A 14,817-nucleotide genomic window follows, 5' to 3' on the forward strand; every position below is an offset into this window, starting at 1 on the left:
GGTAATAGATTTGTGACCAACACTGCTTCACCTGGTAACTAAATATGTCTAGGGAACACCACTCAAGTCAAAGATACATTCTGCTTAACAGAAGTACTTATTTTTTACAAAAGAAACAACTGCCATGTGAAAACAGACATTGAGCCAGAGCCCAATCTTGTATAAATCAATGAAAATTCTCCCACAATTATTATCAATAGCATCCTGATTTATCCATTTTCCCTCAGACTAACATAAACTGAAAATCTAGCATCACACATAAAACACAGAAGCCATCAAAGTAGAGTAATTTTTTCTCTTTTCTCTTTGATTTGCTGTTCTTTTGCCTGAGGTAAAACATGTCATCTTGCCCAATTTCCCAATAATCACAGAACGGCCTTAAACAATCATCTTTCAACTAGCCTTAGATTAAAATTTTAAAACCACATTTAAAGTTCTCTTTCAGCTTTTTCATACCATTTTTGAGGGCATTCTGTGCATATTAGCTCAGGTCCAACGAAGAGCAGTAGAAAAAGCATGAAATAATAACTAGGATTCTTCCTGAGCATCTCATGCCCCAGCTGAGGAGGGGAGGGAGGAGGGGGCGGTATTGAAAACATTTTTGCCTCACATAATTCAGAACCCGATCTCATGAGTGATAAGGTAAGTTAAATTTTCAATGTGGTCTTTGTTAACTGTTATTCAAAGGCTCTGAAGAAATAGGAAGACATAAGAACGTTCCCTCACCTATTTGTCAAGCCATAAATAAGAGGCTGGCTTATAGCATGTGGCACAAACCATTCTGAAAGCATTTTACTTTCTTCTTTCATGAGGCTATAAAATTATATGGTGCATTCTCAATTTCGGAAATTGCTGGAGGAAGAGAGCTTGGGAGAGATTCATTTCCTACAGAGCACAGGAAATATGCACAGCCCTCTCCCTATCTCTAGTTCCCTTCACTTCTGGATGGAGGCCAACAGTATTTAACTCCTTAGCCTTTGATTCAGTGATTGTTAAGCACAGCTGTGCAGTTGTTTTGGTCGTTATTTTTCACACATACTCAGTAGGTACAAACAAATGGAACTGTATACAGTGATGGTGGCTTTCATTCATTCATTCATTCATCCACCAAATGGTTATTGAGTGCCTACTGTGTACCAGGACATGATGCTATGTGCTGGAGCTAGCAAGACAAAAGGTTCAGTCCCTGTGCCACTGGAGCATAAGGTCCAGCACAGGAGACCAGAAATAAATGGCAGCAACAACGCAGTCTATGGAGTACGTGTCAGAGGGACCCTCTGGGAGCAGCAGGAGGGGTGGGATCCCCATTCAAGGGGTGTCACTGTGAAGAAAGGCTTCTCCAGGGAACAGCTAAACTGAAGAGCAGAGAGATAGAAAGGAGTTTAGCCAAGCTAAAAGGAAAAGGGAAGGAGGCGTTGCTCCCATCAGATCCAGAGCACAGTCTAAACACAAGGAGCATCCAAACAAAAAAAAAAAACTGTGCTAAGCCAAGACACGGAAACAACCTAAATGTCCACTGACAGATGACTGGATAAAGAAGTTGTAGTAAATATCTGTACAATAGAATACTACTCAGTCATAAAAAAAAAATAATGTCATTTGCAGCAACATGGATGGACCTAGAGATCGTCATTCTAAGTGAAGTAAGCCAGAAAGAGAAAGAAAAATACCATGTGATATCACTCATATGTGGAATCTAAAAAAATGACATGAATGAACTTATTTACAAAACAGAAACAGACTCACTGACATTAAAAACAAACTTATGGTTACCAGGAGGGAAAGGGGGAGGAGTGCAGGGATAAATTGGGAGTTCGGGATTTGCAGATACTAACTACTGTATATAAAATAGATAAGCAACAAGGTTGTACTGTACAGCACAGAGAACTATACTGAACATCCTGTAATAAACCATAATGGAAAAGAATCTGAAAAGGAATACAGACATACGTACAACTGCATCACTATGTTGTACACAGAAACTAAGACAACATTGTAAACTGACTATACATCAATAAAAAAAATTGTGCTAAAAGGATTTTTTTTTAACAACTATCAATGTTTCGATTTCACCTCTGCAATTATGGAAGAATGATTTGCAGTGGCAATGGCTCCGTGTGTTCCTGAACAAGTGATGGATGACGTCCCAACAGAATATCTGGGCACAGACAGGAGGAAGCAGATCAGAGCTGAGGGCCAAAAATGACTCTGTCAGAGGCCACTTCATGTTGTGAAAATCCCATAAATTTCCTGAAACAAAGAGCACTTACGCTTCAGATGAACAGACTGAAAGAGAAATATGGAATGGAAGAAGGGTGGCGGGAGAGCCAGCAGATGACACTGACAGATGTTTCCAAAAGAGCTTGTGCACATTTTCCCTTCACTTTCTACAGTTCCTGTTGACAAGCACTTCTGCAGTTCTACGAGGATTTCCTAATAAATAAAAACTTTAAACAATTATTGCATGATGCTTTTCTTCTTGCATTTTAAGGACATGAGGAGGCATATCACATTCATGTCTTTGTTATGAGCATTGAGAAGCAGAATGTATTCAGTTGAGCTTGCGTGACTAAATATACCTAGGGATCGAGGGTTTTTTTTTCTCTTTTTAGGTTAAATCCAGATGTTTTCAATCCATATAAAAAAGATAACAGATATGTAATACTTTGTTCAATAATCAATATAAAGCTTAGCACAATGCCTAGCATGTAATAAGTGCTCAATAAATGTTAGCTATTATTATTGTTGATACGATATATTTACAGTAAATACAAAATGTTTTCTAAGACATATACACTCTTTAAAAAATAAATAAATAGTGCAGGCGCATATGAAAAAAGCAGAGTCTGCAAAAACTTATAATGAAAGTCAACAGGGACTTGCCTCTTCCCTCCCCTGCTCTCCCATCTGATTTCTCAGATGAAATTAAGTGCCTGTAACTTGTAGCCGCTGCTTCAGGTGACTGACTTACATTTCTAAATTATAGGCTTATATATCATTTTTTTGAGAATCCAGTTGGAGGCATTATCAACTGACTTCTTTCCACAGCAGATGAGGATTTAGAACTCTAGAATCATTTACTTCTTCATTCACTCAACAAATAATTATTGAACACTGATGGTGCCAAGCAGTGAGCAGGCGATGAGGATGCCACATCAGGTGACACAACAGACAACATTCCTTGCCGGCAGGGAGCTTACATTCCAACCGGAAGAGAGACATTAAACAAACAAGCAAAATACATTGGATGTGGTTGTAGTTCAATGGAGAACTGTTAAGGAAGGAGGGGCTGGGTGGAGGGGCTCCAGTTCACATGGGTTGGTCCGGGAATATTTCACTGAGAAGTTGATTATTTGACTGTCATCTTGGGAAATTTTCTTATATTGTTTCTTTGATAATTTCTTCACCTTTGGTTTCTCTAGTCTATCTTTTTGGACACCCTATTGATCAGATGTTGATTCTGCTGGTTTAATCTTCTACACTGCCTGGATATTTTAAATATGTTTTTTAAATTCATCTTTTTGTTTTGTTCTCTGGGAGACTTTCTTGATTTTACTGTTATAACTCCTCATACACAGGTATGTGGAGCTCCTTTTTTTCTGAGAGTCTTTAGGTCTCCTGGGACGTCACCTCTGACTTCTAGGCTCGGAATAGAAACCCAAAGGCTAATAACATTTTATACCCTAGGAAATGAATGGCAGACCCATTTAGTCACCCTGTTTTCAGCCCTAAACCTACATACCACCCACTACTCTATTTGGCATCCCCGAATCCTAAGCCTTTCTGGGATTCCTCTGGGCAAATCTGATTTGTCTCTATCTCCCTGTGTGTGCAGTAGAAGAGGCAGCTTCTGCTCTGCTAAATTTGTTAAATCTGTATCCCAGAAATATGTGGAAATCTCTTATTTTCTATTGACTCCAGTCACATCATTTTTTCCCTTGTGGACCTATAGCTTTTACATGCCTTTACTATGATTCTGATGGGATCTAGGGAAGAAGAGGAAATCAATGCATTGGCTAATCTGCTGTCTATGGTTGGATATCCATGTACAATTTTTTAAAGCATATATTGTTGTAATTTCCACCATATGTATGTATACATTTCTGTACAGTTCCCATACATTTTTCTCCAGTATATTTATCTGTGTGTGTGTACCCACAAACATACGTATGTATGTGTGGGTGCGGGTGCGTATCTATATGTATTTGCGTTTGCATGGGTATACTCTTTTTCCCATCATTCCACTCTTTTGGAATTAAGAAACGTAAACTCAAGAACTATCATCAATCTCAAAGATGTAAAGTCCTATACATTAGGTGTCAAGGTGAAAAGAGCACGGCATGTTTAAGGCTTGCAAGAATGGCTGGAGTGTGGGTTTGTTTTGGGAAGAGGGCAATGGTCACAGAAGGCACTGGAGGAATATTTTTTAAAACAGCGCCAGATCCTGAAGGGCCCCGTAAGCAAAGTTAAGAAGTTTGAAGTTTACCCTATGATCTATAGAGAACCACTGAATACGTTGAGCAGAGGATGATGTAATCAGATTGATATTTTAGAAAAACCACTGACTACAGCAGAAAGAATTGAGTAGGGGGCAAAACGGAGATAAGGATCAGCCCTCTGGTGGTTGCAATGATGTAAGCGAGAGATAAAGGTGGCCTGAACAGAGGCAGCGGCAGCAGAGAGGGAGAGAACTGGAGCCATCTGAGAACTATTTAGGAAGTAGAGTTGATGACTCTTGGTGTTTGTAGACTTGAACAGCCGTAAAAGTATTACATATAAGAACGTACGGGGTATAGCTAAAGTGGGTCTTAAATATAAATTTATAGCCTCAAATATTTCTTTAAAAGAGAATTGAAGTGAATAAGCATTTACTTCAAGAAAGTGCATTAAGTCACTCAAAAAAAGACACCAAAGTAAGATCTCATCTTTTTTTTTTATACAAAACATTATTGGGTGTATTTTACCATAATAAAAAATGGGGGGAAGAAGAACATTATTGGTTATATAAACAAACACCCATTTGCCCAAGTAAAATTTCTATCAGCCAAGTAGTAAAAATGCTGATTTCATTCAGTCTGCCCTCTTTGCTTTTTTATATCTGTATTGATCAAAAACTTCAATGGGTTAGTAGAAATTCGGCTTTCTCGTGGATATTATGTATATAAACATCTATATGTATATGCAATATGATTCTCTGTATGTATATATCATAGTCCAAAGTGGACATTTTGCCTCTAAATAGAAAACAGCTCTGAGAGAAGCAATATATCAGGAATAAATAAGGTCATGCGCCCGGGGTCAGACAGCCCTCAATTCGTCTCCACTTTTCCTCGGATTACCTGGGTGACTTTGGCACATCTACGTCACCTCTGAAGACTTCGGTCTCCTTCTCTGCAGATGACAGTTGTGATGACATTGATGCCAGCCACTGATGACTGTGGTGAAGATTACCAGTTCCTGTGTCCTCAGTGCTGACCCTGCTGCCCAGCAAAGCCAGCGACCCTTAAACAGGAAGCCACCGGAATTATAAAAGGGACAACCATACTTTAATGATGGAGGGGAACTTTCCATTTTGACGAGCACTGCAATGTACACTTTCCTTGGGCTTTTGATGTTTGTAATACTCCATGAGATAGGTCTGTTCAGGCCTTATTCCCATTTTATAGACAGAGCAGCTAAGCCCTAAAAAGCTGAAGTGTTTTGTCTAAAGCTGCAGAACTATTTAGTATCAGAACCCTGATTTCATGACTCCCCAGTTCCCTGATCTTCCTATGATTTATCACAACAGGGAAGCTACTTAGACAGCTCCTGTGGGAAAAAAACGAACAAAAAAAACCCCTTTATTTTATTAGTTTAAGTGGGACACGGGTTCTCTTAAGACAGTAGGATTAATACTCTATAAAAATATAGACCTAGGATGGGACCTTTGGAACAAAAAGACCTGTAGAATCTGTGCACATTCTTTTTTTAAATTAATATATGATCTACATAGAGTAAAAATTTACCCTTTCCAGCTCAGCTTCGTGGGTTTTGACAAACACCTGCAGCTGTGTAACCATCACTGCAATCAAGATACAGAACAGTTCCAAGAGCCCCAAAATGCCCCGTGTCACTATGTAGTCAACTCATTCCCCCATCCCCGGTCCTTGGCAACCACAGATCTGCTTTCTCTCCCCATAATTTTGTCTTGTTCAGAATGTCACAAAATGAATACAGTCTGAAGCCTTTTGAGTTTGGCTTCCTTCTCTTAGCATTGTGCATTAGAAACTCATCCATATTGGTACTTACAGCGGTCCATTCCTTTTTTGTTCCATTTTGTGAGTGTCCCAGTTGAGGAATATTTGGGTGGTTTGCAGTCTTGGTGATTACAAACAAAGCCACCATAACCATTCACGTACAGGTTTTCATGAGAACATCAGTTTTCCTTTCTCTTGGGTAAATACCTGGAGGCAGGATTGCTCTACGTTAACCTTCCGAGGACCGTCAGCCTGTTTTGCAGAGTGGCTGCACCATTTGCATTCTGACCAGCAATGCGTGAGAATTCCAGTTGCTCTAATTCTTACAAGCACTTGGTATTATGGGGGGTGGGGAGGAAGGAGAGGAAGGGTTGTGTTTTCTTGTTTGTTTGGTTTTTTTAACCATTCTAATAGGCGTTAAGTGACATTATGTTATACTAAGAGACGGCTACAAACTGAAGCTTTGTGTCCTCCAAAATTCATATGTTGAAAATACTAGCCCACAGCATGATGATATTTAGAGTTGGGGCCCTTGGGGGTGACTAGGTCACAAAGGTGTAGCCCTCATGAATGGATCAGTGCCTTTGTAAACAGACCTCAGAGAGATCCGTCGGCCCTTCCTCCACTGTGAGTTCATAGTGAGAAGATGAACGTCTCTGAACCAGGAAGCGAATTCTCTCTCATCAGATACTGAGAATCTGCCAGCACCTTAATCCTGGATTTCCCAACCTCCATAATTGTGAGAAACAAAGTTCTGTTGTTTATAGGCTACCCAGTTGATGGCATCATGGTATACAGCCCGAACGGACCAAGACAGAGACAGTAGTAATGACAACAACCCAAGGATCCCTGTTCAAACAAATAGCTCTTCTAGCTGACGAGACCCTAGGCAATAACCTCGCTAGTTGTTTTTCCTTCTTATCCAACTAGGTGTATCGCTTAAGCGTACATGTGGGTGCACAAACATACACAGACATGTGAGCAAGTCTCACCGCTTTTGTCAAGTGCACCCTTTTGGACTATCACAGGAGATTTTCTTCTAGTGCCTGAAGAACAGTGTGTGCCCTTCTACACTTTTCCAAAGAGGAATAAGCAAGACTTGTAAGGTTTGGTGGGCAGAAATATGACTCCCAAAGATGCCCACGTCCTAATCTACTGAACCTGCGAGTGTGTTACAATATGTTACGTTTCGTGGCAAGGGGGACTTAACGTTGCAGATGGAATTACGGTTGCCGATCTGCAGGTCTTGAAATGAGGACAATTTCCTCAGTCATCCAAGTGAGCCCAATGTAATCACAAGGGATCTGTAGAAGTTAAAGCAGGAGAGAGACTCCGTGTCAGAGTGACGCAGCCTGAGAAGAACTCAACTTGTCATTTGCTGGTTTTGAAGATGGAGGAAGGTCACACACGAAGAAATGTGGGCAGCCTTTAAAAGCCAGAAAAATGCAAGGAAATAGATTCTCCCCTAAGCCTTCAGAAGGCTTACCAATGCCTTAATTTTAACCTAATGAGACCAATTTTGGATTTCTGACCTCCAGAAACTCAAAAGAATAAATTTGTGTTGTTTCAGGCCCCTGAGTTCGTGCTAACGTGTTACAGTGGTAGGAGGAAACTAATACATAAGAGTCTTTTCCATGAAGAAAGACTGGGTGGCCACGAACTGGATACATTTCTGAAAGGACTTTCTTCCCATTACTCCACAAAATCCTGACTATTAAATGTTTGTGATCCTTGCCTTTGTTACAGTTTCTCAGGATTCGGTCCGGCACATCTTCTCGGCCCTCTGTGTCCTCCCTGTCTCTCTAACTTCATCCACACTCATGGAATCAGATACTGTTTTTATATGGGGCTGAGTCACAGGTTTGTGTCTCTCACTTATCCCTCCTTTCAGAGCTCCATTCCAGAATATCCCCCCTTGAGTATCTCACAAGGATCTCAAACTTAATGGGTCCAACACGGAACTCTTCATTTTCTGCCCCCCACTCCCCATCCTCACATCCCCAGCCTGCCTTTCCCTAGACTCCCCCAATTGCTCATGATAGAAACTAGTCAAAAAACATTTTGCACCTTTTCTCAACCTTTGATTACCAAGTTTTGTCAAGTCTGTCCTTAAATCTGCCTCTGATTTATCCAATTTTCTCTACCTTTTGTCACCACCCGAGACCAAACTATCATCATCTCTTCCCTGATGCACTGTAACAGCCTCCTAATGCCACTGCTTCCCCCAGCGCCCCTCTGGTTCAGTCTCCACACTGTAGTCAGAGCGATCTTTTCAAATATGAATAAGTGGGGAGGGTACAGCTCAGTGGTAGAGTGAGTGCTTAGTATGCACAGGGTCCTGGGTTCAATCCCCAGTACCTCTATTAAAATAAATAAATAAATAAATAAACCAAATTACCGCCCCCTCAACCAAAAAAAACATTAAAAAAAAAAAAAACATGAATGAGATGATCCATGCTTCTGCTTAAGAGCCTTTAACGGCTTCCTGTTGCTTGTACAAGGATTCCACATCCGCTCTTCTCGGCTGGAGTCATGGAGGGTGCAGAAGAGAGGAAAACGGAGGTTCCTGCTGTACCAGAAACCCTTAAGAAAAAGAGAAGGAATTTTGCAGACTGAAGATCAAGCACCTGAGAAAGAAGTTTGCCCAAAAGATGGTTTGAAAGGCAAAGAGGAAGCTTATCAATGAAAGACCTAAGCACCATTACAAGGAGTACAGGCAGACGTACAGACGTGAGATTTGAATGGCTAGGAGGGCAAGAAAAACCGGCAACTTCTGTGTGCCTGTAACCCAAATTGGCATTTGCCATCAGGACCAAAGGTATCAATGGTGTAAGCCCGAAGGTCCAAGAGGTGTTGCAGCTTCTTTGCCTCCTCCAGGTCTTCAGTGGCACCGTTGTGAAGCTCAACAAGGCTTCAGTTGACATGCTGACAACTGTGGAACCATGTATTGCATGGGGTACCCAACCCTAAAGTCAGTAAATGAACTGATCTCCAAGCGTGGTTATGGCAAAATCAACAAGAAGTGAATTGCACTGACAGATAACACATGGATTGCCCCATCTCTTGGTCATTATGGTACCATCTGCACAGAAGGTCTGATTCATGACATCTATTCTGTTGGAAAACATTTCAGAGAAGCAAACAAATTCCCGTGGCACTTTGAATTGTCTTCTCAACAAGATGGAATGAAGAAAAAGACCACCCATTTTGTAGAAGGTGAAGATGCTGGCACCAGATCAACAGGCTTATTAGAAGGAGGAACTAAGAAGGTATCTACTGTGATTATTTTTGTAACCTGGTCAGTTAATGAACAGTGACTGCTTTCAAATTGGAAAAAAGAAAAGAAGAAGAAAAGCAAAATCCAAATCCTTGAGCATGGCTTAAAAGGCCTGCCTGATCCTCTCCTATCTCTCTAAATCTATCTCACGCCACTACCCCTGTGCAGCCACACTGACCTTCTTTGAATTCCTTGAACATTCCAACCTCCTTCCAATGTCAGGGATTTCATACAAACTGTTCCTTCTGCCTGGAACACCTTTCTCCCAACTTCCCACACGACTCTTCATTCTCCAGATTTCATCTTATCAGAGAGATCGCCCCCGATTTAAAGTAGTTCTCATAACAACCTGCTGCAGTCTTGCATAGTTCTTATCAAAATCTTTAATTATACGTGCACTTGTCATTGAATTCCTGTAACCCTTACTAGTCTGCACGTTCCCTAGACCACATCTATTGTGTCCATCTCTGCATTGCTCATTCCAGGCGCAGCGTCTGACACATAGTACATGCTCAGTGATGTTTGATAAAGGAATAAATTCATAAATGAATGATGATTTGGGGGCAAACAGTTTTAAAAACTTCCCATCCTTTCACCTTCTAGAAATTATTTCTCCCTCTGTTCTCCCACCAAACTATCTTTGCCACTTCCTCCTCCCTTCCCTAGCCAGTGCCATATACTAGAAAACCTTTCTGCAATATCAAAATACATCTATCCTGTCACATTCCCACAGGGACTCTGCCCTCTTCTGGCCAATATGGGAACCAATTCCATTTTAACGGAGCTTGAGGACTATTTTTTTTCTTCTCAGATATTATTTTATCAGCAACTTCTGGAAAACTGAAAGCTTGCCCCCAGATAAAGACACCAAATCCATTCCTGTTTAGTAAAGTAGATAAATTAAGTCCATTACTAAACTCATGAGCAATGAATCCTAAATATAACCCTGGCAGATATCTTTTGTTAATTCAACACCTATTAACTATCTACTCTGGCTGTGAAGCTTGGGACTTTTTTCAAGGAGCTCCAGAACTAGTGGGAAGAAATGATATTATAAAAAAGATATTACTAAAGGAATGAAGCTGTCCCCGGTGTAGACAATGTCCATCTCACCTCTCCCAGACCAAGACACCGGGGAGGCGGATGATCCCTCGCTAAAAATGTAATCAGCTCCTATACATTACGCAGGTATAAGACCTTCTCATATTTCCATCATACTTGAGAGAATGTCATTTCTAACAAAGGGTAGAGGTAGGATCAAGGAAAAGAGCTAATATACTCTGCAAGACTCCAGGGGGATGCTTGGAAAATCATTTCTTTCTTACAGGCCTAGACGACATTGTCTCCAGAACTGTTAGTACTTATATGTGTGTAATCCAACAGTTCATTGTGGGACAAGAGGAAACGCTTGCTGGACAGGGTGTCTGCCACTCACCCAGCAGGGTGATCAGAAAAGTGGTCTGGACTTGAAATACCCACATCTACCTCGGGCTGCTCTGAGGCGCTCGGAACATCAGCGGCCACCTCGGACTGCCCTGCTGGTGCCACCCCTTCTCATCCCTCACTCCACCCCAACCCCTGAGTAACTCATACTTGGGGAAATGCAATGCTAGGGAAGTGGACCCAGGAATAAAACCAAATCCTGTGTGTAAGGGTAGGATTTCCCCAAAGGTGGATAGAGTTTCTCCCATAGGAGTTTAGAAAAAAGAGGCATATTTTTTAAGAGAGGCACAGAGGCATAAGGTTGGATGTGGAACATCAATGAGGAGCACCCTGTGAATTGCTCAACTTCTTGGACTGTTTTCTCTTAGACTGTGGGAAATGTATTTAGTGTACAGTTTTAGAGTATTTACTATTAAATTATTATTATATTATATAATTGTCATGTTACATTAGCATAAGAATACTAAAGGGGTCAGGGTATAGCTCGGTGGTAGAGTGTGTGCTTGGCATGCACAGGGTCCTGAGTTCAATCCCCAGTACTGTAATTAATAATAATAAAGTAAAATAAATTTTAAAAAATAATATTAATACATGATATCAGATTATTACCATTACCCTCCATGTGGCAATTCTTTTTAGATATACCAAATCTTCAGTAGAAGTTGATTGACTCGTAAATCTTTGTATGAGAATGTTGGGTAAATATAGATGGTAATGCAGAATAATTCTGTTCATAAGAATCTTTTGATGGCTACAAATCAAATTGGCTTTACGGGAAAAGTGAATTCATTTGCTCGTTGGACTGAAAATCCAGGTGCTCAAATAAAATATTCAAGAATCTCTCTTTCCTTCTCTTAAGTGCAGTTTCCTCTGTGTTGTCTTTATTTCAAGCAGTTTCTCCTACAAACGGGTGGAATGGCTACTGATAGCTCCAGTTTAGCAACTCCAACAAAATCAGAGCTTCTATCTCCAAAATGACTCTGAAATGGCACTAGGTAGATATTTGTTCGCTCCACTTGTCTAATCTCAAACCACGCACTGTGGACAGCACCCATCAAACCTGGGTAAGATGTCCATCTCCAGAAACAGGGGGTTAAGTCTGACTTAGGCCCCTGAACTACATAGACCAAATCTAAAAAAACAGCTCTGGATGACAGGCACAAAGCATTAAAAGATAGATTTGTTAGATCAGGATTGCCAAGTCTTCTAAATTAAAAAAAAAATACTGTCTACAGCCATACCATCCTGAACACATCCAATCTCATCTAAATTTTTTTAAAAATTACTTATTTTCTAAATAAAAATATAACGAAGTAAAGGAATAGAGGAGGACAAAGTTTTCTTTTTAGAAAAGGTCAGTAGAGAATGAGGTTGGGACTAGTGGTCAACTCTCTGACACAGAATGTTCCAGGTTGGAAGAAGGAGAAGGGCAAATGCTCTGAGGGCAGCTGGAACACAGCAAGCAAGGAGTAAATGGCAGATGAAGGAAGAGAGGCAGAGAGGAGGCAAGTGACGGACAGACTTCGAGACCATGGCAAAGACCGTAGAATTTATTCTCAATGTAACAGGAAGGCATTGAAGTAAGTTGAGCATAGGAGTGACATACAGTTACTTGTATTTTAAGAGGATGGCTGCCTACTGTTATAGACTTTAGGAGGCATCAGGGAGGGGAGAGAGGAAGCAGATGAGCGAGGAGGCTCAGAGCACCAACAAAAGATGAAAGGTAACAGTGGCTTGCGTTACAAAGGTGGTGTAGGCGCTGGATGCACAGTCAGATTCAAGAATTATCTTTGAAGTTAATGCCAATAGGATTACGGGATGGACTTGACATAGGATGTGAGAGAAAGAAAGGAGTCCAGAATGATTTCAAGGTTGCATGCCCGGGGAAGCGAGGGTTCTATGGCGGTAACAATACGTAAGGAACACTGGCAGCATCTCACAACACCACACACACACGTTTGCTTGAAGAGCTCATGAACTCTGTTACCTACGATCTGATCCTTGATGCCTGCATGTGCCTGGCAATCCTAAACACTGCTCTCGAGACTGTCATCCTTCAGGCCCACAGGGAAACACCTCTTCGTATCTCTTGCCTCATATCCTTGAGCCATAAGCATATGACTGTCCTGAAGATGTCTAGGTTGTGCTCTTGCCAGTGCCGGAGATGAAACACTGCTTTGAGTGAGAAGAGGATTTGAGCAGTGGAAGTTCTCAGGTAAGAGAGAAGGACAAATGACCTTGTCAAACCTCCCCTCTTATGTAGAAATAGCATCATTTCCCAGCAGTACTGAGCATCACTTTTCCTGCTTCTCTTGATGTTCCAATTTGTGGCCTGGGAAATACCCACCAATTATCTCGTTATTCAAAACTTTTGCATATGGTTTCTGAAAAAAACAATTTGCAACATTTAAAAAATTGACATTACTTTTAAATTTATTTATGTAGACTGAGAGCTAACTAACGCATGAACTATAATACTGATTTACATTGGTAATTCAATTGAACATTGAACACTAGATTTGCAAGTCGTTTTACTTTTATAAAAATATCTAATAAGCTTTCATTAACTTTTCCAAAAAAATTAAATTTAAATATATGCAAACTAGGCACAGAGCCCTGCAGAGGTAAGCTTTGAACTTTAGTTCTGTACAGTGATCAGCTGCATTTCTTTATCCATGCTCAATCCGATAAGGGCACCCGAGCACCAGTCCACTGGGTATGAACATTTTTTAGAGATGGACCTGTTTTCGTTTAATAATTTTGATTTTAAATGTTGATATGCATTAATACCATATATATTTTTCCCTTTTGATTTTATAGACAATTTTAACTATTTAGAAGAAATAACTTTTTTAAAAATACAAAAATAACTTTAATTTTTAAATTTACACTAATTTTAATATGCACTCATGAGATATATCTAATTTTGTACCCATTGAATACAGCCATATTTTATTGTTTAATCCTTTAGAGTCTAACTGCCAATATAACACAAATGAAATGAAACTCTTTATTACAGCATGATAAATGATTTTGCTAAGCCAAGAAAACTCTATTTTATGGAATAACTGTGTAAAAATGTACACAATAATATGTAATAACGGGTGAATTACGTACATCTTTTTTACTACTCATCTAAATATTTCCAGCCTTTACATTAAATGGTGTTAGTAATGACAAATTGAATTCAGGCATCTTCAATGTTTTGCCAAATTTCAGTCTTACAAAAGTAATGTTTTATTCTGTTATTACTATAGAACATTTGACAAGGAAAGAAGATAGAACATATTTTATTCAACCAGATTGGTTCAATTTATAACTTAAGCATTTGGACATTTGGACATGTGGTATGTGGGTGTCCATCGGGGCTCTTGCCTGGGTCCTGTAAATGATAGGGCAGCTTTGTTTAAAACACCAGGAGAGCACCAAGAAGAGTGTGATTAACTCTGGAAGGTCAAGAAAGGTTCCACTGAGGAACTGGCACTTGACTGGACCATCAAGGATGGTTAGGAGCTCATTAGGCAAAGGAGGAAGGAAAGGCATTCAGACAGTAGGACCCACACATGCAAAGCTGAGTGATCCTGTGCTGTGACATGCAGTAAGCTTGACAGGTTTGGGCACAGTTTCATGGAGATAAGGGAATGGTTAGGCATGGAGCTAGGTCTAAGACTTGGAGAAGGACTTCTAGAACTGATATCTTTTGTTGGCACTCATCATCCACTGCTTTTATTCATTCAGAAATATGTGTCAGGCACTAGGCTGGATGCTGGAGGTACAACTACAAAACAGGCACCAATTTTGCTCTCCAGGAGTTCATGGAGAGAGTCTAGTGGAGGAAGATGTTCTGTAACAGTCACTACG

The 14,817-nt window shown here is 40.3% G+C and overlaps 1 pseudogene; it reads left to right on the forward strand.

Annotated features, from left to right (window-relative positions):
• Positions 1-6,274: 6,274 nt before the first annotated feature.
• LOC105081401 (large ribosomal subunit protein uL30 pseudogene) lies at positions 6,275-9,501 on the forward strand (annotated as a pseudogene).
• The last annotated feature ends 5,316 nt before the right edge of the window (positions 9,502-14,817 follow it).

This window comes from Camelus bactrianus, chromosome 12 (genome assembly GCF_048773025.1).
Source record: "Camelus bactrianus isolate YW-2024 breed Bactrian camel chromosome 12, ASM4877302v1, whole genome shotgun sequence".
Lineage (NCBI taxonomy): Eukaryota > Metazoa > Chordata > Mammalia > Artiodactyla > Camelidae > Camelus > Camelus bactrianus.